This window comes from Eleutherodactylus coqui, chromosome 1 (genome assembly GCF_035609145.1).
Source record: "Eleutherodactylus coqui strain aEleCoq1 chromosome 1, aEleCoq1.hap1, whole genome shotgun sequence".
Classification (NCBI taxonomy): Eukaryota; Metazoa; Chordata; class Amphibia; order Anura; family Eleutherodactylidae; genus Eleutherodactylus; species Eleutherodactylus coqui.
Genome location: NC_089837.1, coordinates 508,832,752 through 508,857,731, shown reverse-complemented (window position 1 = coordinate 508,857,731; position 24,980 = coordinate 508,832,752).

The window sequence follows — 24,980 nt, the reverse complement described above, 5'->3', positions numbered from 1 at the left end:
CCACTGGCGATTTTTTTTCCTTTGCGTTTTGCGTTTTTTCTCAAGAGCAATTAGAATTGAATGTGTTCCTGTCCACTTGCGTTTTTTTTTTCAGTCCGTTGCAATTTTTAACATAGGAACTGTCAGTTGCATATGTGTCCTTATTTTTCTCTTAACCCCTTGAGTGGCGGGTTTCCTACCCCCCTGTCGTGCCCATCAGGGCAGATTTTTTAAATGGGCTATTCATTTAATTTCAACTAATTTTGCAGTCGCGTTCCAAGAGCCATAACTTTTTCATTTTTCCATTGACACGGCCATGTGAGGGCTTGTTTTTTGCTGGAGAAGTTGTACTTTTGGGTATATATAATGTATTGCATAACTTTTGTGAAAAAATTTGTAGGGAGATTAGGGAAAACAAGTAATACAAGTTAAATCACCCTCCTTTTGCCATATCTATAATAGAAAAATCTAAATCATAAAAGAAAAATACATATTTGGTATCGCCGCGTCCGTAAATGTCTGATCTATCAAAATAGTGCATTATTTAATCTGCACGCTAAACGTAATCCAAAAAAAAAAAGAAAAAGAACGCCAGAAATGCACTTTCAATCACCCTGTCTCCCAGAAAAAATGCAATAAAAAGCGATCATAAAGTCGTATGTATTCCAAAATGGTACTAACGTTAACTACAGGACATCCCGCAAAAAATGAGCCCTTGCTCAAGTACGTCGATGGAAAAATAAAGGAGTTATGATTTTTTAAAATGGGGGGAGGGAAAAAAGAAATGGGGAAAGAAGAAAAAAAGGGACCGTTTCATTAAGGGTTTAAATAATGTACTAACTTCCTTCTCTGGGTCATTACAACACAGGGATACCACATGTGTAATTTTATTTTTAATTTTTCACAAAGTAAAGGGAGACAAGTGTTTTTAATTTTATTTATTTTAGTTTTTAAATAATTTAACTTTTTTTTTTACTTTTTATTTTTTTATTTTTGTCCCTTTAGTGGACTTCCACAGAGACCCATCAGGACTCCCTGATCATATTCTGGGGGGAAAAGGGGGTCCGATGGTGACAACTCTTTACATGCTGCAGTGACAGCCCTTTACATGCTGCAGTCACATAGACTGCAGCATGTAAAGGGTTAACACAGCAGAGATCAGAGGTTTTCTCTGATCTCTGCTGTAAGAGCTGGTGCCTAGCTGTCCTCTGGCAGCCAAGCACGAGCTCTCCCTGCCACAGAGACAATCGGCTTGCTTCTGACAAGCGGATGGTCTCTATAGCAACCTGTAAACAAAGCAGGACATTAGAAGCAGAGATTGCCGTCATATCGGCAATATCTTCTGCTTCTGTCAAAGCCCTTGCTTTGTTTTCTGTGGGACTGTGCAGGCATAGCACACTGTCACAGCTTGTGGTATTGTGCTCTGCAGCTCCCATAGCGATACAAAGTCCGGAAACCTTCCGGGCTATTCGCTATGAGCAGTGGAGCTTGTCCCGGAAAATTTCCGGGCGTGCCACTCAAGGGGTTAATGCACCCATGAATGTCAATGGAAATTAACGGAAAAGGCACAAAAAAGCCGCGAAAATGCCGCGAAAAACGCGTGGAAAACGCTGCGTTTTTCACGCACGAAAATCGTAAAGGCCAGTGGGTGGGCGCCCTCATTGCATTTTTTGGGAGGCAAAATGCTAAACATTAGCATTTTGCCTCAGTTTTTTAGCCTTTTTTTAACGCTTTTTGCCGTGCAGGAAAAAAAAGCATGTTCAATGTATTTTACGCGTCGTTACGGATGGGTCGATATTAGAGATGAGCGAGCACCAAAATGCTCGGGTGCTCGTTACTCGGGACGAAATTATCGCGATGCTCGAGGGTTCGTTTTGAGTAACGAACCCCATTGAAGTCAATGGGCGACCCGAGCATTTTTGTATTTCGCCGATGCTCGCTAAGGTTTTCATGTGTGAAAATCTGGGCAATTCAAGAAAGTGATGGGAACGACACAGCAACGGACAGGGCAGGCGAGGGGCTACATGTTGGGCTGCATCTCAAGTTCACAGGTCCCACTATTAAGCCACAATACCGGCAAGAGTGCCCCCCCCCCTCCCAACTACTTTTACTTCTGAAAAGCCCTCATTAGCATGGCATACCTTAGCTAAGCACCACACTACCTCCAACAAAGCACAATCACTGCCTGCATGACACTCCGTTGCCACTTCTCCTGGGTTAAATGATGCCCAACCCCCCCCCCCCCCCCCCTGCACGACCCAGTGTCCACAGCGCACACAAAAGTGTCCCTGCGCAGCCTTCAGCTGAGAAATATAATCCTGTGCCACCGCCATCAGGAGCTGCACACGTGGGCATAGCAATGGGGAACCTATGTGCCACACACTATTCATTCTGTCAAGGTGTCTGCATGCCCCAGTCATACCGGGCTTTTTAATTCATAGACACAGGCAGGTACAACCCCTATTGTGAAGTCCCTGTGGACCGACAGCATGGGTGGCTCCCTGGAACCCACCGGCGGTGCATAAAAATATCCCATTGCATTGCCCAACACAGCTGAGGTAGTAATGTTGTGCTTAATGCAGGTGGGCTTCGGCCCACACTGCATGCCCCAGTCAGACTGGGGTTCTTTAGAAGTGGAAACAGATGCATTTACAAGTCCCTGTGGACCGACAGCATGGGTGGGTGCCAGGAAGCCACCGGCGGTACATAAAAATATCCCATTGCATTGCCCAACACAGCTGAGGTAGTAATGTCGTGCTTAATGCAGGTGGGCTTCGGCCCACACTGCATGCCCCAGTCTGACTGGGGTTCTTTAGATGTGCTTTCAGATGCATTTATAATTCTCTGTGGACCCACAGCATGGGTGGGTGCCAGGAAGCCACCGGCGGTACATAAAAATATCCCATTGCATTGCCCAACACAGCTGAGGTAGTAATGTCGTGCTTAATGCAGGTGGGCTTCGGCCCACACTGCATGCCCCAGTCTGACTGGGGTTCTTTAGATGTGCTTTCAGATGCATTTATAATTCTCTGTGGACCCACAGCATGGGTGGGTGCCAGGAAGCCACCGGCGGTACATAAATATATCCCATTGCATTGCCCAACACAGCTGAGGTAGTAATGTCGTGCTTAATGCAGGTGGGCTTCGGCCCACACTGCATGCCCCAGTCAGACTGGTAATATGTACCTTAACAGTAACCGCGTTGGTGGTAATGTGGTGGTGACTGCGGACCTAGTAGCGCGGTTTTATTTTGTTGGTTTTCGGAATGTGGCCAGGATTAAGTGGGCTGTGGCGGGGGATGTTTTTGAGGCACTACGTGTCCTCTCCACGTGTCCGTGGTTATATGCACCTTAACAGTAACAGCGTTGGTGGGAAATGGCCTCGCCACCATCATGTCTTTGGGAAGCCTCTGTTTCCACACCCCAGAGACATACCATTAGCAGCGGTATAGGCAGAGCCCATAATTAGTAACATTTCAGCCGTAGCATTAGGACAGTCCCCACTAACATATCACTAGCAGCATTATAGGGGGAGCACAGTATTCGTTCCATTTCAGTAATAGTAGCACTCAAGACAGGCCCCAGTAACAATTCCGAAGCAGCAGTATAGTGGGAGCGCAGTCTTCGTTCCATTTCAGTAGCTGCAGTATAGACAAGGCACAAGTTACATTTATGTAGCTAAAGTGTAGGCCAACCCCACACACCTTTCTGTACCATGAGTGCAGGCGAAGAACATAGAAATTGCTATGATTACACAGTAGGCGAGGGGCCACAAAAATTGCTGTATCAACAGTACTAATGTACATCCAAAAAATTGGCCATGGCCAACCAAGAGGGCAGGTGAAACCCATTAATCGCTTTGGTTAATGTGGCTTAAGTGGTAACTAGGCCTGGAGGCAGCCCAGTTTAACGAAAAATTGGTTCAGTTTAAAGTTTCAACGCTTTTAAGAGCATTGAAACGTATAAAAATTGTTTAGAAAAATTATATGAGTGAGCCTTGTGGCCCTAAGAAAAATTGCCCGTTCAGCGTGATTACGTGAGGTTTCAGGAGGAGGAGCAGGAGGAGGAGGAGGAGGAATATTATACACAGATTGATGAAGCAGAAATGTCCCCGTTTTGGATGGTGAGAGAGAACGATGCTTCCATCCGCGGGTGCAGCCTACGTATTGCTTAGGTATCGCTGCTGTCCGCTGGTGGAGAAGAGAAGTCTGGGGAAATCCAGGCTTTGTTCATCTTGATGAGTGTAAGCCTGTCGGCACTGTCGGTTGACAGGTGGGTACGCTAATCCGTGATGATTCCCCCAGCCACACTAAACACACGCTCTGACAAGACGCTAGCCGCAGGACAAGCAAGCACCTCCAGGGCATACAGCGCGAGTTCAGGCCACGTGTCCAGCTTCGACACCCAGTAGTTGTAGGTGGCAGAGGCGTCACGGAGGACGGTTGTGCGATCGGCTACGTACTCCCTCACCATCCTTTTACAGTGCTTCCGCCGACTCAGCCTTGACAGGGGAGCGGTGACACAGTCTTGCTGGGGAGCCATAAAGCTGGCAAAGGCCTTGGAGAATGTTCCCCTGCCTGCGCTGTACATGCTGCCTGATCTCTGCGCCTCCCCTGCTACCTGGCCCTCGGAACTGCGCCTTCTGCCACTAGCGCTGTCGGATGGGAAGTTTACCATCAGTTTGTCCACGCGCCCTGTGGTATAGCATCATTCTCGAACCCCTTTCCTCTTCGGGAATGAGAGTGCAAAGGCTCTCCTTATACCATGGGTCGAGCAGTGTGTACACCCAGTAATCCATAGTGGCCAGAATGCGTGTAACGCGAGGGTCACGAGAAAGGCATCCTAACATGAAGTCAGCCATGTGTGCCAGGGTACCTGTACGCAACACATGGCTGTCTTCACTAGGAAGATCACTTTCAGGGTCCTCCTCCTCTTCCTCCTCCTCAGGCCATACACGCTGAAATGATGACAGGCAAGCAGCATGGGTACCGTCAGCAGTGGGCCAAGCTGTCTCTTCCCCCTCCTCCTCATCCTCCTCATGCTCCTCCTCCTCCTCCTGAACGCGCTGAGATATAGACAGGAGGGTGCTCTGACTATCCAGCGACATACTGTCTTTCCCCTCCTCTGTTTCCGTCTGCCTTTATGCTTTGCAGGGAACTTCTCAAGATGCATAGCAGAGGAATGGTGACGCTAATGATTGCAGCATCGCCGCTCACCACCTGGGTAGACTCTTCAAATTTTCCAAGGACCTGGCAGATGGCTGCCAACCAGGCCCACTCTTCTGTAAATAATTGAGGAGGCTGACTCCCACTGCGCCGCGCAAGTTGGAGTTGGTATTCCACTATAGCTCTACGCTGCTCATAGAGTCTGGCCAAAATGTGGAGCGTAGAGTTCCACTGTGTGGGCACGTCGCACAGCAGTCGGTGCACTGGCAGATTAAACCCATGTTGCAGTATCCGCAGGGTGGCAGCGTGCGTGTGGGATTTGCGGAAATGTGCGCAGAGCTGGCGCACCTTTCCGAGCAGGTATGACAAGTGGGGGTAGCTTTTCAGAAAGCGCTGAACCACCAAATTAAAGACATGGGCCAGGCATGGCACGTGCGTGAGGCTGCCGAGCTGCAGAGCCGCCACCAGCTTACGGCCGTTGTCACACACGACCATGCCCGGTTGGAGGCTCAGCGGTGCAAGCCAGCGGTCTGTCTGCTCTGTCAGACCCTGCAGCAGTTCGTGGGCCGTGTGCCTCTTCTCTCCTAAGCTGAGTAGTTTCAGCACGGCCTGCTGACGCTTGCCCACCGCTGTGCTGCCACGCCGCGTGACACCGACTGCTGGCGACGTGCTGCTGCTGCTGACACATCTTGATTGCGAGACAGAGGTTGCGTTGGAGGAGGAGGAGGAGGAAGGTGCTTTAGTGGAGGAAGCATACACCGCCGCAGATACCACCACCGAGCTGTGGCCCGCAATTCTGGGGGTGGGTAGGATGTGAGCGGTCCCAGGTTCTGACTCTGTCCCAGCCTCCACTAAATTCACCCAATGTGCCGTCAGGGAGATATAGTGGCCCTGCCCATCTGTGCTTGTCCACGTGTCTGTTGTTAAGTGGACCTTGGCAGTAACCGCGTTGGTGAGGGCCCGTACAATGTTGCGGGAGATGTGGTCGTGCAGGCCTGGGACGGCACATCGGGAAAAGTAGTGGCGACTGGGAACCGAGTAGCGCGGGGCAGCTGCCGCCATCATGCTTTTGAAAGCCTCCGTTTCCACAAGCCTATACGGCAGCATCTCTAGGCTGATCAATTTTGCAATGTGCACGTTTAACGCTTGAGCGTGTGGGTGCGTGGTGGCGTACTTGCGCTTGCGCTCAAACTGTGGCGCTAGCGACGTCTGGACGCTACGCTAAGAGACATTGCTGGATGGGGCCGAGGACAGCAGAGGTGAGGGTGTGGGTGCAGGCCAGGAGACGGTAGTGCCTGTGTCCTCAGAGGGGGGTTGGATCTCAGTGGCAGGTTGGGGCACAGGGGGAGAGGCAGTGGTGCAAACCGGAGGCGGTGAACGGGCATCGTCCCACCTTGTGGGGTGCTTGGCCATCATATGCCTGCGCATGCTGTTGGTGGTGCCTCCCCAGCTGATCTTGGCGCGACAAAGGTTGCACAACACTGTTCGTCGGTCGTCAGGCGTCTCTGTGAAAAACTGCCACACCGTAGAGCACCTTGACCTGTGCAGGGTGGCATGGCGCGAGGGGGCGCTTTGGGAAACAGTTGGTGGATTATTCGGTCTGGCCCTGCCTCTACCCCTGGCCACCGCACTGGCTCGGCCTGTGCCCACACCCTGACTTGGGCCTCCGCGTCCTCGGCCGCGTCCACGTCCTATAGGCCTACCCCTACAACTCAGCATGGTGTATTACCAGTGATTTGATTTCCCAGGCAGGAAAGAAAGTGGCGCAAGCCTGCTGTAAAACGTAGCTTGTTGCGTCTGATTTTTTAACGTTCTCCACGCAGCACACACGTACCCAGAGCCCCGAGGACTCTCAGAGCAGGCCAAATATACTTTTTTCCCTTTTTTGTAAAAGGAAAGGCCCACTGCGTCTATTCACTGAATAATAAGTTTAATAACTGTGTTGTGCCCATGCAAATGTGTCACAGAACTTTAGTGTTGCAGAGTTATTAATTACAGCTGAGCAAGGAATTTCACAGGAGGAAAGAAAGTGGCGCAAGCCTGCTGTAAAACGTAGCTGGCTGCGTATGAATTTTTTACTATCTCCAGCCACCACACACGTACACAGAACGCTGAGGACTGACAGAGGCAGGGCACATAGAATTTTTCCCTTTTTTTAAAAAGAAAAGGCCCACTGACTATATTCAATCAGATAAGATATGTGTTGCACAGAAATGCAGTTATATGAAGTGCAGCACAGCGGTTACTTTTCCCAGGCAGCAAATAAATTGGCGCAAGCCTGCAGGACAAATAGAATGTTTCCCTTTTTGGGAAACGGAGGGCCCACTGACTATATTCAATCAGATAAGATATGTGTTGCACAGAAATGCAGTTATATGAAGTGCAGCACAGCGGTTACTTTTCCCAGGCAGCAAATAAATTGGCGCAAGACTGCAGGACAAATAGAATGTTTCCCTTTTTGGGAAACGGAGGGCCCACTGACTATATTCAATCAGATAAGATATGTGTTGCACAGAAATGCAGTTATATGAAGTGCAGCAGAGTGGAGACTTTTCACAGGCAGCAAATAAATTGTCGCAAGCCTGCAGGATCAATAGAATGTTTCCCTTTTTGGGAAACGGAGGGCCCACTGACTATATTCAATCAGATAAGATATGTGTTGCACAGAAATGCAGTTATATGAAGTGCAGCAGAGCGAAGACTTTTCACAGGCAGCAAATAAATTGTCGCAAGCCTGCAGGATCAATAGAATGTTTCCCTTTTTGGGAAACGGAGGGCCCACTGACTATATTCAATCAGATAAGATATGTGTTGCACAGAAATGCAGTTATATGAAGTGCAGCAGAGCGAAGACTTTTCACAGGCAGCAAATAAATTGTCGCAAGCCTGCAGGACAAATAGAATGTTTCCCTTTTTGGGAAACGGAGGGCCCACTGACTATATTCAATCAGATAAGATATGTGTTGCACAGAAATGCAGTTATATGAAGTGCAGCAAAGCGGTTACTTTTCCCAGGCAGGAAATAAATTGGCGCAAGACTGCAGGACAAATAGAATGTTTCCCTTTTTGGGAAACGGAGGGCCCACTGACTATATTCAATCAGATAAGATATGTGTTGCACAGAAATGCAGTTATATGAAGTGCAGCAGAGCGGAGACTTTTCACAGGCAGCAAATAAATTGGCGCAAGCCTGCAGGACCGATAGAATGTTTCCCTTTTTGGGAAACGGAGGGCCCACTGACTATATTCAATCAGATAAGATATGTGTTGCACAGAAATGCAGTTATATGAAGTGCAGCACAGCGGTTACCTTTACCAGGCAGGAAATAAATTGGCGCAAGACTGCAGGACAAATACAATTTTTCCCTTTTTTGGAAACGGAGGGCCCACTGACTATATTCAATCAATAATATATGTCTTCTGGCCCTGCCTACACAATTCTCTCCCTGTAGTATTACTGCAAGGTGCAATGCTCTGCAGACAGCCGATTTTGAAAAGAAAAAAATATGCAACACTGCTAACAGCAGCCTGCACAGTACTGCACACGGATAGATGTGGCCCTAAGAAGGACCGTTGGGGTTCTTGAAGCCTACACTCACTCTTAACACTCTCCCTACCTAACCACCACTTCTGTCCCTGGACTATTAATGCGGGGCGCAATGCTCTGCAGACTGCCGATTTTGAAAAAAAAAAAAATTTGTGCAACACTGCTAACAGCACCCTCCACAGTACTGCACACGGATAGATGTGGCCCTGAGAAGGACCGTTGGGGTTCTTGAAGCCTACACTCACTCCTAACACTCTCCCTACAGCAGCTCCAACACAACAGCACTTTCCCTCAGCTAACTCACAACGCATCTGAGGCGAGCCGCGGGAGGGGCCGACTTTTATACTCGGGTGACATCTGATCGCCCCAGCCACTCACAGCAGGGGGGTGGTATAGGGCTTGAACGTCACAGGGGGAAGTTGTAATGCCTTCCCTGTCTTTCAATTGGCCAGAAAAGCGCGCTAACGTCTCAGAGAGGAAACTGAAAGTAACCGGAACATCGCGTGGTACTCGTTACGAGTAACAAGCATCCCGAACACGCTAATATTCGCCCGAGCATCAAGCTCGGACGAGTACGTTCGCTCATCTCTAGTCGATATCAAATATGTGGGGTTTTTAATTTTTTAAAAACATTTTTATGCTAATATGATAAAAAGCATTAAAAAAAGGGTTTTTAATAGAGATGAGCGAGCGTACTCGGATAAGCACTACTCGCTCGAGTAATTGGCTTTATCCGAGTATCGCTGTGCTCGTCCCTGAAGATTCGGGTGCCGCTGCGGCTGACAGGTGAGTCGCAGCGGGGAGCAGGGGAGAGCGGGTGGGAGAGAAGGAGAGAAAGATCTTACCTCCGTTCCTCCCCGCTCTCCCTTGCAGCTCCCCGCTCCGTGCCGGCACCCGAATCTTTAGCCCCGAGCACAGCGATACTCGGATGAAGCCAATTACTCGAGCGAGTAGTGCTTATCCGAGTACGCTCGCTCATCTCTAGTTTTTAACTTTTTTATTTTTTGTACTTTATTTTTCTCTTTTTTTACACAGTCTGTGTCCCTCTGAGGGACTTTTACTGTTGCACTGCAGATCGCTGCGATAAGGCATGGCAGGACTTCTCTCCTGCCATGCCTTATCGCTTACTATAGCAATCACAGGCTATGGCAATACAGGACGCCGGTATCTGGCATCCTGCTGCGATAGCAACTAGCCGGGCTCTCACGATGTTATCGCGAGAGCCCTGCTGGAGTCACAGAGGGAGCGTGCTCGCTCTGTGAACCCTTTCCCTGCCGCCATCTAAGTACGTTAAGGGGTTAACAGCGGGGGGGCGCATAAGCCACAGAGGCGGACCACCTGAGCCCCCAGTCATGCAGCATTTCATCACAGCCCTCCAGCATTCCAGCACCTTGGGCTGACATCAGTGATGAAAGGCCACGCTGCGTGACTCAGGGACTCACGGCCGAGAGAATCGTGCGAGATTTGTGCGTTGCGAGATGCACAAATATGAAACCCATTCTTACAAATGAGTGATGTTTTCCTGCATAGCACTGCGATGTGATGCAATGCTATGCGAGAAACAAATCGCGGCCGTCATATTCTATCTGTCTGCATAATCTCGCCCGCCCCATTGAAGGCAATGGGGGAACTCCGCGATCCTCTGCCGCGGCTGTCATAAGGATCCCTTCATCCCCTAAGTGATGTGAGGCTGTTCTCACATGAAAACGCCTCACATCCCTTGGGCTTTCACATGGATGGCGAGAGCACTATGGGGGAGATTCACGGCCCGATATCATGCTCACGTGTGTGACACTAGCCTAGGGGTATGTTCATACATAGCGAATACACTGTGGATTGTTAGCATCATATTATAGCAGAGCCAAAGTGCTTGGAGGTTTGAGAACTCCTGTTCACTTCTTGCTGAAAACAATCAGTGCATATTGACTACTGTGGAATTTTCACCCCCTCTGGATTTCCCTAAGGCCGCCCTCACGCAGACATTTTTTTACAGCGTTTAGCGCTATCTTTTCAGCGCAGCGCAAAACTCTGTACAAGGCTCCCATTTATTTCAATGGGGCTGTTCATACAAGCGCTTTGACAGTGATGCATGTCCTATCTTTGGCCGTTTTCAGCCCTGTGTCGCCCATCGAAATAATGGGCAGCGTTAGCTGTACTACCAAAAAATAAAAGTTATACTTACCTAGCTGCCGCTGTCGAGGTCCCCGCCGCTGCCTTCCGGGGCTCCGGGCACTTGTCAGAGACTCTTTTGCTAGTGACAGAGTTTGAAGACCCTGCCTTCAGAAAGAGATTGATATGATTGGCTAATCCAGCGCCAACCACAGCAATTCCTGAATGCACTAATCACAGCCATTCAATAAATAAATGGCTCACGGCTCAGCCAATCAGAGCAATCTCTTTCTGGAGGCATGGTCTTGAAACTCCGTTACCAGCAAGAGATGCTCTGCAGGCATAGACATTTAAATGCCGCTGTCAGAATTGATGGCAGCATTTAAAGGGTTAACAGCTCTGATTAGCAGCGTGGCTTATCAGAGCAGTTTCAGGAGGGTGTCGGCTGTAAGAAACAGCCAACACTCACATTGTATGGAGCGTGACAGGCCCGCAATTTCCCTACATATATACCCCGAACCTGCAGTATGTAACCGTACGTCCTGTAGCTTTAAGGGGTTAAAGAGCAGATAATATCCTGAGCAAAAAAAAACCAGCCACGCCTCCCCAGTCTCTCCGACCCAGCACAGATACCCGGTGGCTTCCTGATGGTCTGTGCATACAGTCGTCCAGCGATGATGTGCTATAACAGCCTCTGTGTGGGGGGAATTAGCCACAGTTGTCAGCGCTGTACAGTGGGGTAATGGTGAGCGGCGATGTGGCCATCATTAGCGTTACCATCCCGCTGCTTTGCCTTCTGAGAAGTTCGCTACTAAGCATAAAGGTCGACGCTTTGTGGTTGGAACAGGAGATGGGGATGACAGTATGTCGCTTAATAGCCAGACCACACTCATGTCTATATCTCAGCGCAATTCTGGAGCAGGAGGGGGAAGAGACTGCTGGCCACACTGCAGAGGGTACCCATGCTGCTTGCCTCTCATCTGTTCAGCGTGTATGGGCTGAAGAGGAGGGGGAGAGCAATGTGTTGCGTACTGGGACCCTGGCACACATGGCTGATTTCATGTTAGGCTGCCTTTCCCATGACTCTCGCGTTAGACACATTCTGGGTGTACACCCTTCTAGACCCATGGTATAAGGAGAACCTTTCCACTCTCATTCCCGAAGAGGAAAGGCGTACGAGAGTGATGCAATACCACATGGCCCTGGTGAAAAAAGTGATGCTAAAGTTCCCATCTGACAGTGCTAGCAGCAGAAGACGCAGTTCCGAGGACCAACTAGCAGGTGAGGCGAGGGGATCAGGCAGCATGTCCAGCGCAGGCAGGGGAGCACTCTACAAGTCCTTTGGCAGTTTTATGGCTACTAGAGATGAGCGAACGTACTCGTCCGAGCTTGATGCTCGGGCGAATATTAGCGTGTTCGGGATGCTCGTTACTCATAACGAGTACCACGCGATGTTCGGGTTACTTTCAGTTTCCTCTCTGAGACGTTAGCGCGTTTTTCTGGCCAATTGAAAGACAGGGAAGGCATTACAACTTCCCCCTGTGATGTTCCAGCCCTATACCACCCCCCTGCTGTGAGTGGCTGGGGAGATCAGATGTCACCCGAGTATAAAAGTCGGCCCCTCCCGCGGCTCGCTTCAGATGCCTTGTGAGATAGCTGAGGGACAGTGCTGCTGGTGCCGGAGCTGCTGTAGGGAGAGCGTTAGGAGTTAGTGTAGGCTTCAAGAACCCCAACGGTCCTTCTTAGGGCCACCTCTAACAGTGTGGAGTAGTGTGGAGGCTGCAGTTAGCAGTGTTGCACTTTTTTTTTTTTTTCCAAATCGGCCGTGCAGAGCATTGCGCCCTGCAGTAATACTACAGGGACAGAATTGTGTAGGCAGGGCCAGAAGACATATTTTATTGATTGAATATACGCAGTGGGCCTTTCCTTGAAAAAAAAAGGGCAACTACTATTCTATTTGGCCTGCCTCTGACAGTCCTAAGCGTTCTGGGTACGTGTGTGCTGGGTGGAGAACGTAAACAAAAATCATACGCAGCCAGCTAAGTTTAACAGCAGGCTTGCGCCAATTTATTTCCTGCCTGGGAAATCACCGTTCTGCTGTAGTTAATAACTCTGCAACACTGCAGTTCTTTTTTTTTTTTTTTTTTTTTTGTATTCGTTTTTTTATTGAAGTTTTCAAATAATTTTACAGAGTTGAGATAAACAGAAAGAAAACACAAAATGTACATTACAATACATCATGAAATTGTTGTACATGGTTTAACATAATATTGCTTATTGAACTGCTATTTACCAACTTTGACTGATTATTATACTGTATTTCTGCAAATATTGCACAAATCTCCTAGTACTGTGGTACAGAGTAACTTCATGGTAAATTATTTTTGACTTTTCATGTTGTACTGAAAGCACTTAACTATAACTCATAACATTTCAACTTGGCATCATGCATTTGTACTTTTGTCACACAATATTTTTGGAACTCCACATCTCCCATTGAGCATCAAACTTTTTGAACATATTGCTGCGGTGCGCTAACCATTTTTCGTTCACGTATTGTTCTGCCATACGGTTCTTGAACTCTGCTATTCCTGGGGGGTCTGATTTCCTCCAGTATTTCGCTATAATAGTTTTTGCCGTCATTATTGAATGCGCAAGTAGGGGTCTAATTGGTTTTGGTAACTCTTCCATGCCCACCAGAAGTAATACTAACGAAGCTTCCCTGGGTATTTTGATATAAATTATGCTTTCTATGTAGTTGAGTACCTTGTCCCAGTACATTTTCAATTTAGGGCAAAACCAAAAGATGTGGGAAAGTGTTCCCCTACATCCACAATCTCTCCAACATTGGCCATCTCCCATCCCCGATCTGCCGTAAATCAAAGATGGGGTGTAATACCATCTCATAAATATCTTGGTTTGGGTTTCCAGTATACCCAGTCCCTTAGTGGATTTAGTAGCTAAAGTAAATGCTTTGGACCAAGATAATTCCGAAAATTCCTTCTTTAGTTCCTTCTCCCAACTCAACATATATGATCTTTTCGTTAGTGTTGTATTGTTAGTTATTATGTCGTAGAAAGATCTTGTTTCTGACTTTATTTTGATATCTGAGTGGCTAGCTTTGTTTATGAGTAGCGCTGGGAGTCTAATTTTATGCAAAGATGTTTCTTTCAGAAAAGAATGAATTCTGAGATAACTGTATTTTTCATTTGGTGGGAGATCAAATTTGGTCTGTAAATCCCCAAATTCTTTAATGTTTTTTGAAACAATAAGGTCCTCTATCCATTTCACCCCTCTAGTAATCCACGGTCTTAAATCTATGTCTGGTATATAGAGATATAACACCTCTAGCGGTAAAGATGGTCTTCGCATGGCATCCAAAGCGTTTGCTCCCCCTGAGAGATCCCTCCATGTGTCAATCAAGGTTTGCAAAGTTGCGGGTATTTCAGGTAGTTGTAGAGTTACTTTTTTGGGGTATAAATGGCTTTCTACCAGAATTGCGTATAACAATGCTTTCCCTGGGATGTTACTTAGGAAGCTTCTTTCCATGGTGGGCCATCCCAGTGAACTATCACTGGGCAGTAGTATTTTAGATTGGTTTAATATAATTGCCTTATGATAAGCAATTAAATTAGGAACATCTGCTCCTCCGTTATTTCTATGTAAGGCAAGTATAGACAGGGTCAATCGAGATCTCTTTCCGCCCCATATAAAGGTGTTAAGTTGTTTCTGCAGTTTATTTAGGGTGGAAATGGATATATGAATCGGTAAAACCCTGAAATAGTACAGTATTAGTGGCAAAACTTTCATCTTATACGCCATAATTTTCCCAAACCATGTTAAATTTAGTGTAGCTAGGTGGTCTATTTCTTTTTGCGTAGTTTTTAGTAAAGTAGTGTAGTTTTCGTTTTCCAGGTTTTTAAGTAATGGTGTCAGGGCTATTCCCAGATAGGGAACGCTCTTCTCTCTCCACACAAAGGGGAATTCCGCCTGGATATCATCTCTTAGACTCTTTGGTATATTTATTCCAAGAATAATAGATTTGTCCACATTTAGTTTATACATAGATATTTTGCTGAAGTGTTCCAGTATCGCACATGCAGATCTCAGGGACTCCAGAGGATGAGTCAATGTGAGGATTACATCATCAGCGAAAAGCCCTAGTTTGTACTGCCTGTGGTTCACCGGAACACCCCTTACATTGGATTCAGTGCGGATCAACTCCGCCAATGGTTCTATAGCCATAACATATAGTAATGGGGACAATGGGCACCCCTGTCTTGTGCCATTGGTTATGGACAGTGGGTCTGACAGTATCCCATCCACCAAAACTCTAGCCGTTGGGAGGGAGTACAGGGCCCGCACAGCACGTATGGTTTTTTCCCCAAACCCAAATTTTTCCAAAGTTTTGAAAACATATTCCCAGTGCACCCTATCGAAAGCCTTTTCGGCATCTAGTGTTAGTAATATAGTAGGAGTTTGCGTTTTCTCTGTGGAGTATAGAAGATTTAGTATTTTCCTTGTGCTGTCCGAGGCCTGCCCCCCCCTTACGAACCCCATCTGGTCTGAGTGTATTATATTTGGAAGAATTTTAAGGATACGTTGGGCAAGCGCCTTGGCGTAGATTTTAATATCCGTGTTTAGTAGTGATATGGGTCTAAAATTTTTGGGCGAGTTTGGCTCTTTCCCTGGTTTGGGCAGGACTACAATTGTCGCTTGTAACATTTCTTGAGGGAAGCTACCTTTTTGCATAACGGAGTTGAACATATTTGTCTTGTATGGTAATAATGTTTCAATGAAGTATTTGTAGTACTCCGCAGAGTAACCGTCCGGACCTGGGGCTTTATTGTTTTTTAACGAGTTTAGGGTTTTAGATACTTCAGAGGTTGAAAATGGTCTATCCATAAGTTCTGTTTGGGTTGGGCTTAGGGAAGGTAACTCAACTAATTTGAGAAAATTTTGTATTGATAGGCTGTTCGGTTGTTCTGTTTGCGTGTCATTTTTTAGGTTATATAAATTACTATAGTACGAGGAAAATGTGTTCGCTATTTGTTTTGGATGCGTTACTTTAATGTTGCTGTTTAGGTGACTCCATAGATAGGGAATGTTAGCTTTTATGGTTTTCTTTTTTAACAAGTTAGCCATCCACTTAGATGGTCTATTTATTGATGTATATATGTTAGCTCTTTTTGCGTTAACTTCTTTTTCGAAGTCGCCCAACAAATTCCTGCGGAGATCTAGTCTTGTCTTATGAAGGTCATTATGTGTTTCTGTAGATGGGTTGTTTTGAAGATCCACTTCCATGTTGCGTATTTTTGTAAGTAACTCATCTGTTCTTTTGGTTTTTTCTTTTTTATACCTTGATCCCAATTTTATTAAAATACCCCTTATAAATGCTTTATGAGCATTCCAAAGGATCGTCGGGTCCATTTGTGGAGTATCATTGTATTTAAAGTATTCAATTAAGGCTTCCTGGATTTCTTTTTTATATTTTGGGATGTTCATTAAATATGTGTTGTTCCTCCATGTTTTGTTAGGTTTGTTGGGATAGTTTGTGTTTAGGAATACTGTGAGAGGAGCATGGTCCGACCAGGTAGCGGTACCAATTTCCACTTTTGTTATTGATGCAAGAAGTGACTTATCTGTCAGACACAAGTCAATCCTTGAAAAGGTTTTGTGCCTCGGTGAATAATATGTGTATTCTTTTGTAGAGGCATTGATACATCTAAATGAGTCATAAAGCGCATTCCTGTACAACCATTCGTTCAATGTTGTATGTCTTTTAAGTATGGGGTTCGTAGTGTCCATGGTCTTGTCTGGAACCACATTGAAATCGCCGAGTATTAGTATTGGTCCCTGTGCATTTTTGTTTATTTGTTTCTTTAGTTTGTTGAGGAAATTAATTTGCCTAGTATTGGGCACATATGTATTGACTAGGGTTATTTTTTGGTCTTTTAGAGAGCCAACTAAAATTATAAATCGTCCTTTCGGATCACAAATTTGTTTTTCCACGGCGAATGTTGTGCCTTCTTTAAAGGCAACCATAACACCAGCGTGCTTTTTCTTCGCACATGCAAAAACAATCTGCGGATAAGACCTGTGTGACATTTTGTTACAATCATTTTCTAAAAGGTGAGTTTCCTGCATACATACTATTTCTGCGTTTTGCGACACTGCCTCCTTCCACGCGCATCTTCTTTTGAAGGGCGAGTTCAAGCCATTGGCATTTATCGACAGAAGCTTCACAGCCATGGTGGTGATATCAGAAGATGGTAATTACGATGTGCGAGATCCCAGCTCCAGATGATGCCTGTAACAATGGAACAGAAGAAACAAACAAAGTCCTCTTTGCTTGGTGCTCGATTGAGCCGCCACAAAGTGTGACTGTGAGTCAATATAAAGAGGATGAAAGAGTAGAACATTATAAACAGACTTCGGCAAGAAGAATCTTGCATTTTTCCGTGGGGGTGAAAGTCCAGCTACGGTGGGCAAGCACTACTTAAGTAGTATCATGTAATCATCGGGGGAATTCTTGATTAAATTTCGGAATTCAGAGTTCTTATTTGTTGGTTTGCTGGCGAGAATTTGAATCGCGCTTGGTTTGAGGATGTTGTGTTGCTTGAGGGGTTATCCCCCAGGCTGCCAGCATTTCAGTTGCGGACTTGGGGTTTAGAAGGACATGTTGTCTGCCATCTTTGGATGCTATAATCTTAGTTGGAAAGCCCCACTTATATGGGATATTAGCTTTTCGCAAAGCGGAGGTTATTTCTGCGAAATTTTTTCTGGCTTCCAACGTTGCTTGCGACAAGTCGATAAATAGTCGCAGTTCTGCGTAAGGTTGCGGAAACGGTTGAATTTTTCTTGCCGCAAACATTAGCAGTTCTTTTGTTTTATAGTAATGGATGCGGGCTATTACATCTCTTGGAGTTTCTTCATCTAGAAATTTTGGACGCGGTAGTCTATGTGCTCTGTCGATTCTCAGATCATGGTCTGGTATGTTGGGGAGAAGAACTTGCATAAATTGCGTAATGTAATTAGATAGCTCTGCACCTGATATTTTCTCTGGAATACCTCTTATCTTGATATTGTTGCGCCTATTTCTATCTTCTAAATCTGTTAACTTATGCTGCAGTTTATTAACTTTCTCCTCCAGCTCATAGTGCGCATCAATTAGAGAGTTATGTGACGCGACCATTTCTTCCATTTTTTTTTCATTATTTTCGATTTTGTTATTTATATCCAGCACTGAAGAATTGACTTTTGATGTTAGTACTAGAATGTCAGCCTGTATGGTGTCCCTAAGGGCCATCACTGCTTCCTTAATGTAGATTTCTGTGACAGGTCTATTAGTAGCAGAGAGGTTAGTCAGCCCTCCTTCACCCATATTATCATTAGTGCTTAACATACCCTCTTCTATCTCTTCATCCACCTGCATTTTTTGCTTTTGCTTTGCAGGGCTGCTAGTGGGTGATCTGCCCTTATGCTGCAGCGTGGCCGCCGCCATTTTAGGTGGAGAGGGTTCAGGGACATTTGCAATTCTACAGACTGACCTTGTGTTCTCTGACGATCTGCTTTCTTTTCTGGAGCTTTCCCTGGTTGTTTCAGCGTCTTGCAAGGCTCTTTCATCTGTTTCTCTCTCTGTGGCAGTCCCCCCTCCTTCGCTTTGCTCCGGGCTTGTAGGAGCGGGAGATACTGTTCCTCCGGCGGCCATCACAGGCGCAGGTCCGCGCGCTGCAAAGAAAGACTCCAGCTTCGTTGGAGCATGTTTAGAGCCTCTTCTCCTTGACATCTCCGGTGTCCTGAGGGTTTCCCACAGCTTTAAATGTGCTGAAAAACCCCCGGTGAGTGCTTTTAATGTTGCTTTAGTGCTGCTGTTGAACGGAGCCTAAAGATTAGCTGCCGTTCCGGTGCCTCGTTAAGCCACGCCCCCAACACTGCAGTTCTGTGACACATTTGCAGGGCCACCACAACACATTTATTATTGATTGAATATACGCAGTGGGCCTTTCTTTAAAAAAAAAAAGGGCAACTACTATTCTATTTAGCCTGCCTCTGACAGTCCTGAGCGTTCTGGGTACGTGTGTGCTGGGTGGAGAACGTAAACAAAAATCATACGCAGCCAGCTAAGTTTAACAGCAGGCTTGCGCCAATTTATTTCCTGCCTGGGAAATCAAATCACTGGTAATACAGCATGCTGAGGGGTAGGGGTAGGCCTAGAGGATGTGGACGCGGCCATGGACGCGGAGGGCCAAGTGAGGGTGTGGGCACAGGCCGAACTCCTGATCCAGGTGTATCGCAGCCGACTGCTGCGCGATTAGGAGAGAGGCATGTTTCTGGCGTCCCCACATTCATCGCACAATTAATGGGTCCACGCGGGAGACCTTTATTAGAAAATGAGCAGTGTGAGCAGGTCCTGTCGTGGATGGCAGAAAGTGCTTCGAGCAACCTATCGTCCAGCCACAGTTCTGCGCCGTCCACTGCTGCAAATCCGAATCCTCTGTCTGCTGCTCCTCCTTCCTCCCAGCCTCCTCACTCCACTACAATGACACATGGTCAGGAGCGGGAAGACTCCCAGGAACTGTTCTCGGGCCCCTGCTCAGATTGGGCAGCAGTGGTTCCTCTCCCACCAGAGGAGTTTATCGTCACTGATGCCCAACCATTGGAAAGTTCCCGGGGTCCGGGGGATGAGGCTGGGGACTTCCAGCAACTGTCTCAAGACCTTTCAGTGGGTGAGGAGGACGATGACGATGAGACACAGTTGTCTATCGGTGAGGTAGTAGTAAGGGCAGTAAGTCCGAGGGAGGAGCGCACAGAGGATTCTGAGGAAGAGCAGCAGGACGATGAGGTGACTGACCCCACCTGGTTTGCAACGCCTATTCAAGACAGGTCTTCAGAGGGGGAGGCAAGGGCAGCAGCAGGGCAGGTTGCAAGAGGCAGTGCGGTGGCCAGGGGTAGAGGCAGGGCCAGACCAAATAATCCACCAACTGTTTCCCAAAGCGCACCCTCGCGCCATGCCACCCTGCAGAGGCCAAGGTGCTCTAAGGTCTGGCAGTTTTTCACAGAGACGCCTGACGACCGACGAACAGTGGTGTGCAACCTTTGTCGCGCCAAGATCAGCCGGGGAGCCACCACCAACAGCCTCACCACCACCAGCATGCGCAGACATATGATGGCCAAGCACCCCACAAGGTGGGACGAAGGCCGTTCACCGCCTCCGGTTTGCACCGCTGCCTCTCCCCCTGTGCCCCAACCTGCCACTGAGATCCAACCCCGCTCTGAGGACACAGGCACTACCGTCTCCTGGCCTGCACCCACACCCTCACCTCCGCTGTCCTCGGCCCAATCCAGCAATGTCTCGCACCGCACCGTCCAGCCGTCGCTAGCGCAAGTGTTTGAGCGCAAGCGCAAGTACGCCGCCACGCACCCGCACGCTCAAGCGTTAACCGTCCACATAGCCAAATTTATCACAGTGAGATGCTGCCGTATAGGGTTGTGGAAACGGAGTCCTTCAAAAGTATGATGGCGGCGGCGGCCCCGCGCTACTCAGTTCCCAGTCGCCACTACTTTTCCCGATGTGCCGTCCCAGCCCAGCATGACCACGTCTCCCGCAACATTGTACGCACCCTCACCAACGTGGTTACTGCCAACGTCCACTTAACAACGGACACGTGGACAAGCACAGGCGGGCAGGGCCACTACACCTCCCTGACGGCACATTGGGTGAATTTAGTGGAGGCTGGGACAGAGTCAGAGCCTGGGACCGCTCACGTCCTACCCACCCCCAGAATTGCGGGCCCCAACTCGGTGGTGGTATCTGCGGCGGTGTATGCTTCCTCCACTAAAGCACCCTCCTCCTCCTCCTCCTCCTCCAACGCAACCTCTGTCTCGCAATCAAGATGTGTCAGCAGCAGCACGTCACCAGCAGTCGGTGTCGCGCGGCGTGGCAGCACAGCGGTGGGCAAGCATCAGCAGGCCGTGCTGAAACTACTCAGCTTAGGAGAGAAGAGGCACACGGCCCACGAACTGCTGCAGGGTCTGACAGAGCAGACCGACCGCTGGCTTGCGCCGCTGAGCCTCCAACCGGGCATGGTCGTGTGTGACAACGGCCGTAACCTGGTGGCGGCTCAGCAGCTCGGCAGCCTCATGCACGTGCCATGCCTGGCCCACGTCTTTAATTTGGTGGTTCAGCGCTTTCTGAAAAGCTACCCACGCTTGTCAGACCTGCTTGTAAAGGTGCGCCGGCTCTGCGCACATTTCCGCAAGTCCCACACGGACGCTGCCACCCTGCGGACCCTGCAACATCGGTTTAATCTGCCAGTGCACCGACTGCTGTGCGACGTGCCCACACGGTGGAACTCTACGCTCCACATGTTGGCCAGGCTCGATGAGCAGCGTAGAGCTATAGTGGAATACCAACTCCAACATGGGCGGCGCAGTGGGAGTCAGCCTCCTCAATTATTTTCAGAAGAGTGGGCCTGGTTGGCAGACATCTACCAGGTCCTTCGAAACTTTGAGCAGTCTACCCAGGTGGTGAGCGGCGATGCTGCAATCATTAGCATCACCATTCTTCTGCTATGCATCTTGAGAAGTTCCCTGCAAAGCATAAAGGCAGACGCTTTGCGCTCGGAAACAGAGGCGGGGGAAGACAGTATGTCGTTGGATAGTCAGAGCACCCTCCTGTCTATATCTCAGCGCGTTCAGGAGGAGGAGGAGGAGGAGCATGAGGAGGATGAGGAGGAGGGGGAAGAGACAGCTTGGCCCACTGCTGACGGTACCCATGCTGCTTGCCTGTCATCCTTTCAGCGTGTATGGCCTGAGGAGGAGGAGGAGGAGGATCCTGAAAGTGATCTTCCTAGTGAAGACAGCCATGTGTTGCGTACAGGTACCCTGGCACACATGGCTGACTTCATGTTAGGATGCCTTTCTCATGACCCTCGCGTTACACCGCATTCTGGCCACTACGGATTACTGGGTGTACACACTGCTCGACCCACGGTATAAGGAGAACCTTTCCACTCTCATTCCCGAAGAGGAAAGGGGTTCGAGAGTGTTGCTATACCACAGGACCCTGGCGGACAAGCTGATGGTAAAATTCCCATCCGACAGCGCTAGTGGCAGAAGGCGCAGTTCCGAGGGCCAGGTAGCAGGGGAGGTGCGGAGATCGAGCAGCATGTACAGCACAGGCAGTGCAACAGTCTTTAAGGCCCTGGACAGCTTTATGGCTCCCCAGCAAGACTGTGTCACCGCTCCCCAGTCAAGGCTGAGTCGGCGGGAGCACTGTAAAAGGATGGTGAGGGAGTACGTAGCCGATCGCACAACCGTCCTCCGTGACGCCTCTGCCACCTACAACTACTGGGTGTCGAAGCTGGACACGTGGCCTGAACTCGCGCTGTATGCCCTGGAGGTGCTTGCTTGTCCTGCGGCTAGAGTCTTGTCAGAGGGTGTTTAGTGCGGCTGGGGGAATCATCACAGATAAGCATACCCGTCTGTCAACCGACAGTGCCGACAGGCTAACACTCATCAAGATGAACAAAGCCTGGATTCCCCCAGACTTCTCTTCTCCACCAGCGGACAGTAGCAATACCTAAGCAATACGTAGGCTGCACCCGCGGATGGAAGCATCGTTCTCTCTCACCATCCAAAACGGGGACATTTCTGCTTCATCAATCTGTGTATAATATTCATCCTTCTCCTGCTCCTCCTCCTGAAACCTCACGTAATGACGCCGAACGGGCAATTTTTCTTAGGGCCACAAGGCTCACTCATATAATTTTTCTAAATAATTTTTATACGTTTCAATGCTCTTAAAAGCGTTGAAACTTTAACTTGCACCAATTTTTCTTTAAACTGGGCAGCCTCCAGGCCTAGTTACCACTTAAGCCACATTAACCAAAGCGATTAATATGTTTCACCTGCCCTCTTGGTTGGGCATGGGCAATTTTTCTGAGGTACATTACTACTGTTGGTACACCAATTTTTTTGGGCCCTCACCTACAGTGTAATCATAGTAATTTCTATGTTCTTCGCCTGCACTCATGTTACAGAAAGGTGTGTGGGGTTGGCCTACACTTTAGCTACATAAATGTAACTGGGGCCTTGTCTATACTGCAGCTACTGAAATGTGAAAGAGACTGTTATCTCCCTAAACTGCTGCAATGGGAATGTTACTGGGGCCCGTCTTGAGTGCTACTATTACTGAAATGGAACTAAGACTGCGCTCCCCCTATACTGCTGCTAGTGATATGTTAGTGGGGCCTGTCCCTAATGGTACCGCTGAAATGTTAATAATTCTGGGCTCTGCCTATACCGCTGCTAATGGTATGTCACTGGGGTGTGGAAACAGAGGCTTCACAAAGACATGATGGCGGCGAGGCCATTTCCCACCAACGCTGTTACTGTTAAGGTGCATATAACCACGGACACGTGTAGAGGACACATAGTGCCTCCAAAACATCCCCCTCCTCCTCCAACAATGAAAACATACTTGGCAAATACCTTTGCATTGGTCCGTCTGGTGGCAGTCCAAGAATTTCACCTTTAACGACACAACAAGAGAGCACCACCACCATCCCCCCGCCACGGCCCACTTAATCCTGGCCACATTCCGAAAACCAACTACATAAAACCGCGCTACCAGGTCCGCAGTCAGCACCACATTACCACCAACGAGGTTACTGTTAAGGTACATATTACCAGTCTGACTGGGGCATGCAGTGTGGGCCGAAGCCCACCTGTATTAAGCATGACATTACCTCAGCTGTGATGGGCAATGCAATGGGATATTTTTATGTACCGCCGGTGGCTTCCTGGCACCCACCCATGCTGTGGGTCCACAGGGAATTATAAATGCATCTGTTTCCACTTCTAAAGAACCCCAGTCAGACTGGGGCATGCAGTGTGGGCCGAAGCCCACCTGCATTAAGCACGACATTACTACCTCAGCTGTGTTGGGCAATGCAATGGGATATTTTTATGCACCGCCGGTGGGTTCCAGGGAGCCACCCATGCTGTAGGTGCACATGGAGTTTAACCTACATCTGTCCACTTGTAAAGAACCCCAGTCTGACTGGGGCATGCAGTGTGGGCCGAAGCCCACCTGTATTAAGCACGACATTACTACCTCAGCTGTGTTGGGCACTGCAATGGGATATATTTATGTACTGCCGGTGGCTTCCTGGCACCCACCCATGCTGTGGGTCCACAGGGAGTTGTAAATGCATCTGTTTCCACTTCTAAAGAACCCCAGTCTGACTGGGGCATGCAGTGTGGGCCAAAGCCCACCTGCATTAAACATGACATTACCACCTCAGCTGTGATGGGCACTACAATGGGATATTTTTATGTACCGCCGGTGGGTTCCAGGGAGCCACCCATGCTGTCGGTCCACAGGGACTTCACAATAGGGAGTTGTACCTGCCTGTGTCTATGAATTAAAAAGCCCGGTCTGACTGGGGCATGCAGACACCTTGACAGAATGAATAGTGTGTGACACATAGGTTCCCCATTGCTATGCCCACGTGTGCAGCTCCTGATGGCGGTGGCACAGGATTATATTTCTCATTGCTTCTGTACAGCATTGTGGGCTATCGCCCCGCCCCTTTTAAAGAGGGTCACTGCCTAGCCGTGCCAACCCTCTGCAGTGTGTGCCTGCGGTTCCTCCTCATGGCAGACGCACTTATAAATAGACATGAGGGTGGTGTGGCATGAGGGCAGCTGAAGGCTGTGCAGGGACACTTTGGTGTGCGCTGTGTGTGTGTGTGTGTGTGTGGGGGGGTTGGGCAGCATATAACCCAGGAGAAGTGGCAGCGGAGTGTCATGCAGGCAGTGATTGTGCTTTGTTGGAGGTAGTGTGGTGCTTAGCTAAGGTATGCATTGCTAATGAGGGCTTTTCAGAAGTAAAAGTTGTTGGGAGGGGGGGGGGCACTCTTGCCGCTATTGTGGCTTAATAGTGGGACCTGTGAACTTGAGATGCAGCCCAACATGTAGCCCCTCGCCTGCCCTATCCGTTGCTGTATCGTTCCCATCACTTTCTTGAATTGCCCAGATTTTCACACATGAAAACCTTAGCGAGCATCGGCGAAATACAAAAATGCTCGGGTCGCCCATTGACTTCAATGGGGTTCGTTACTCGAAACGAACCCTCGAGCATCGCGATAATTTCGTCCCGAGTAACGAGCACCC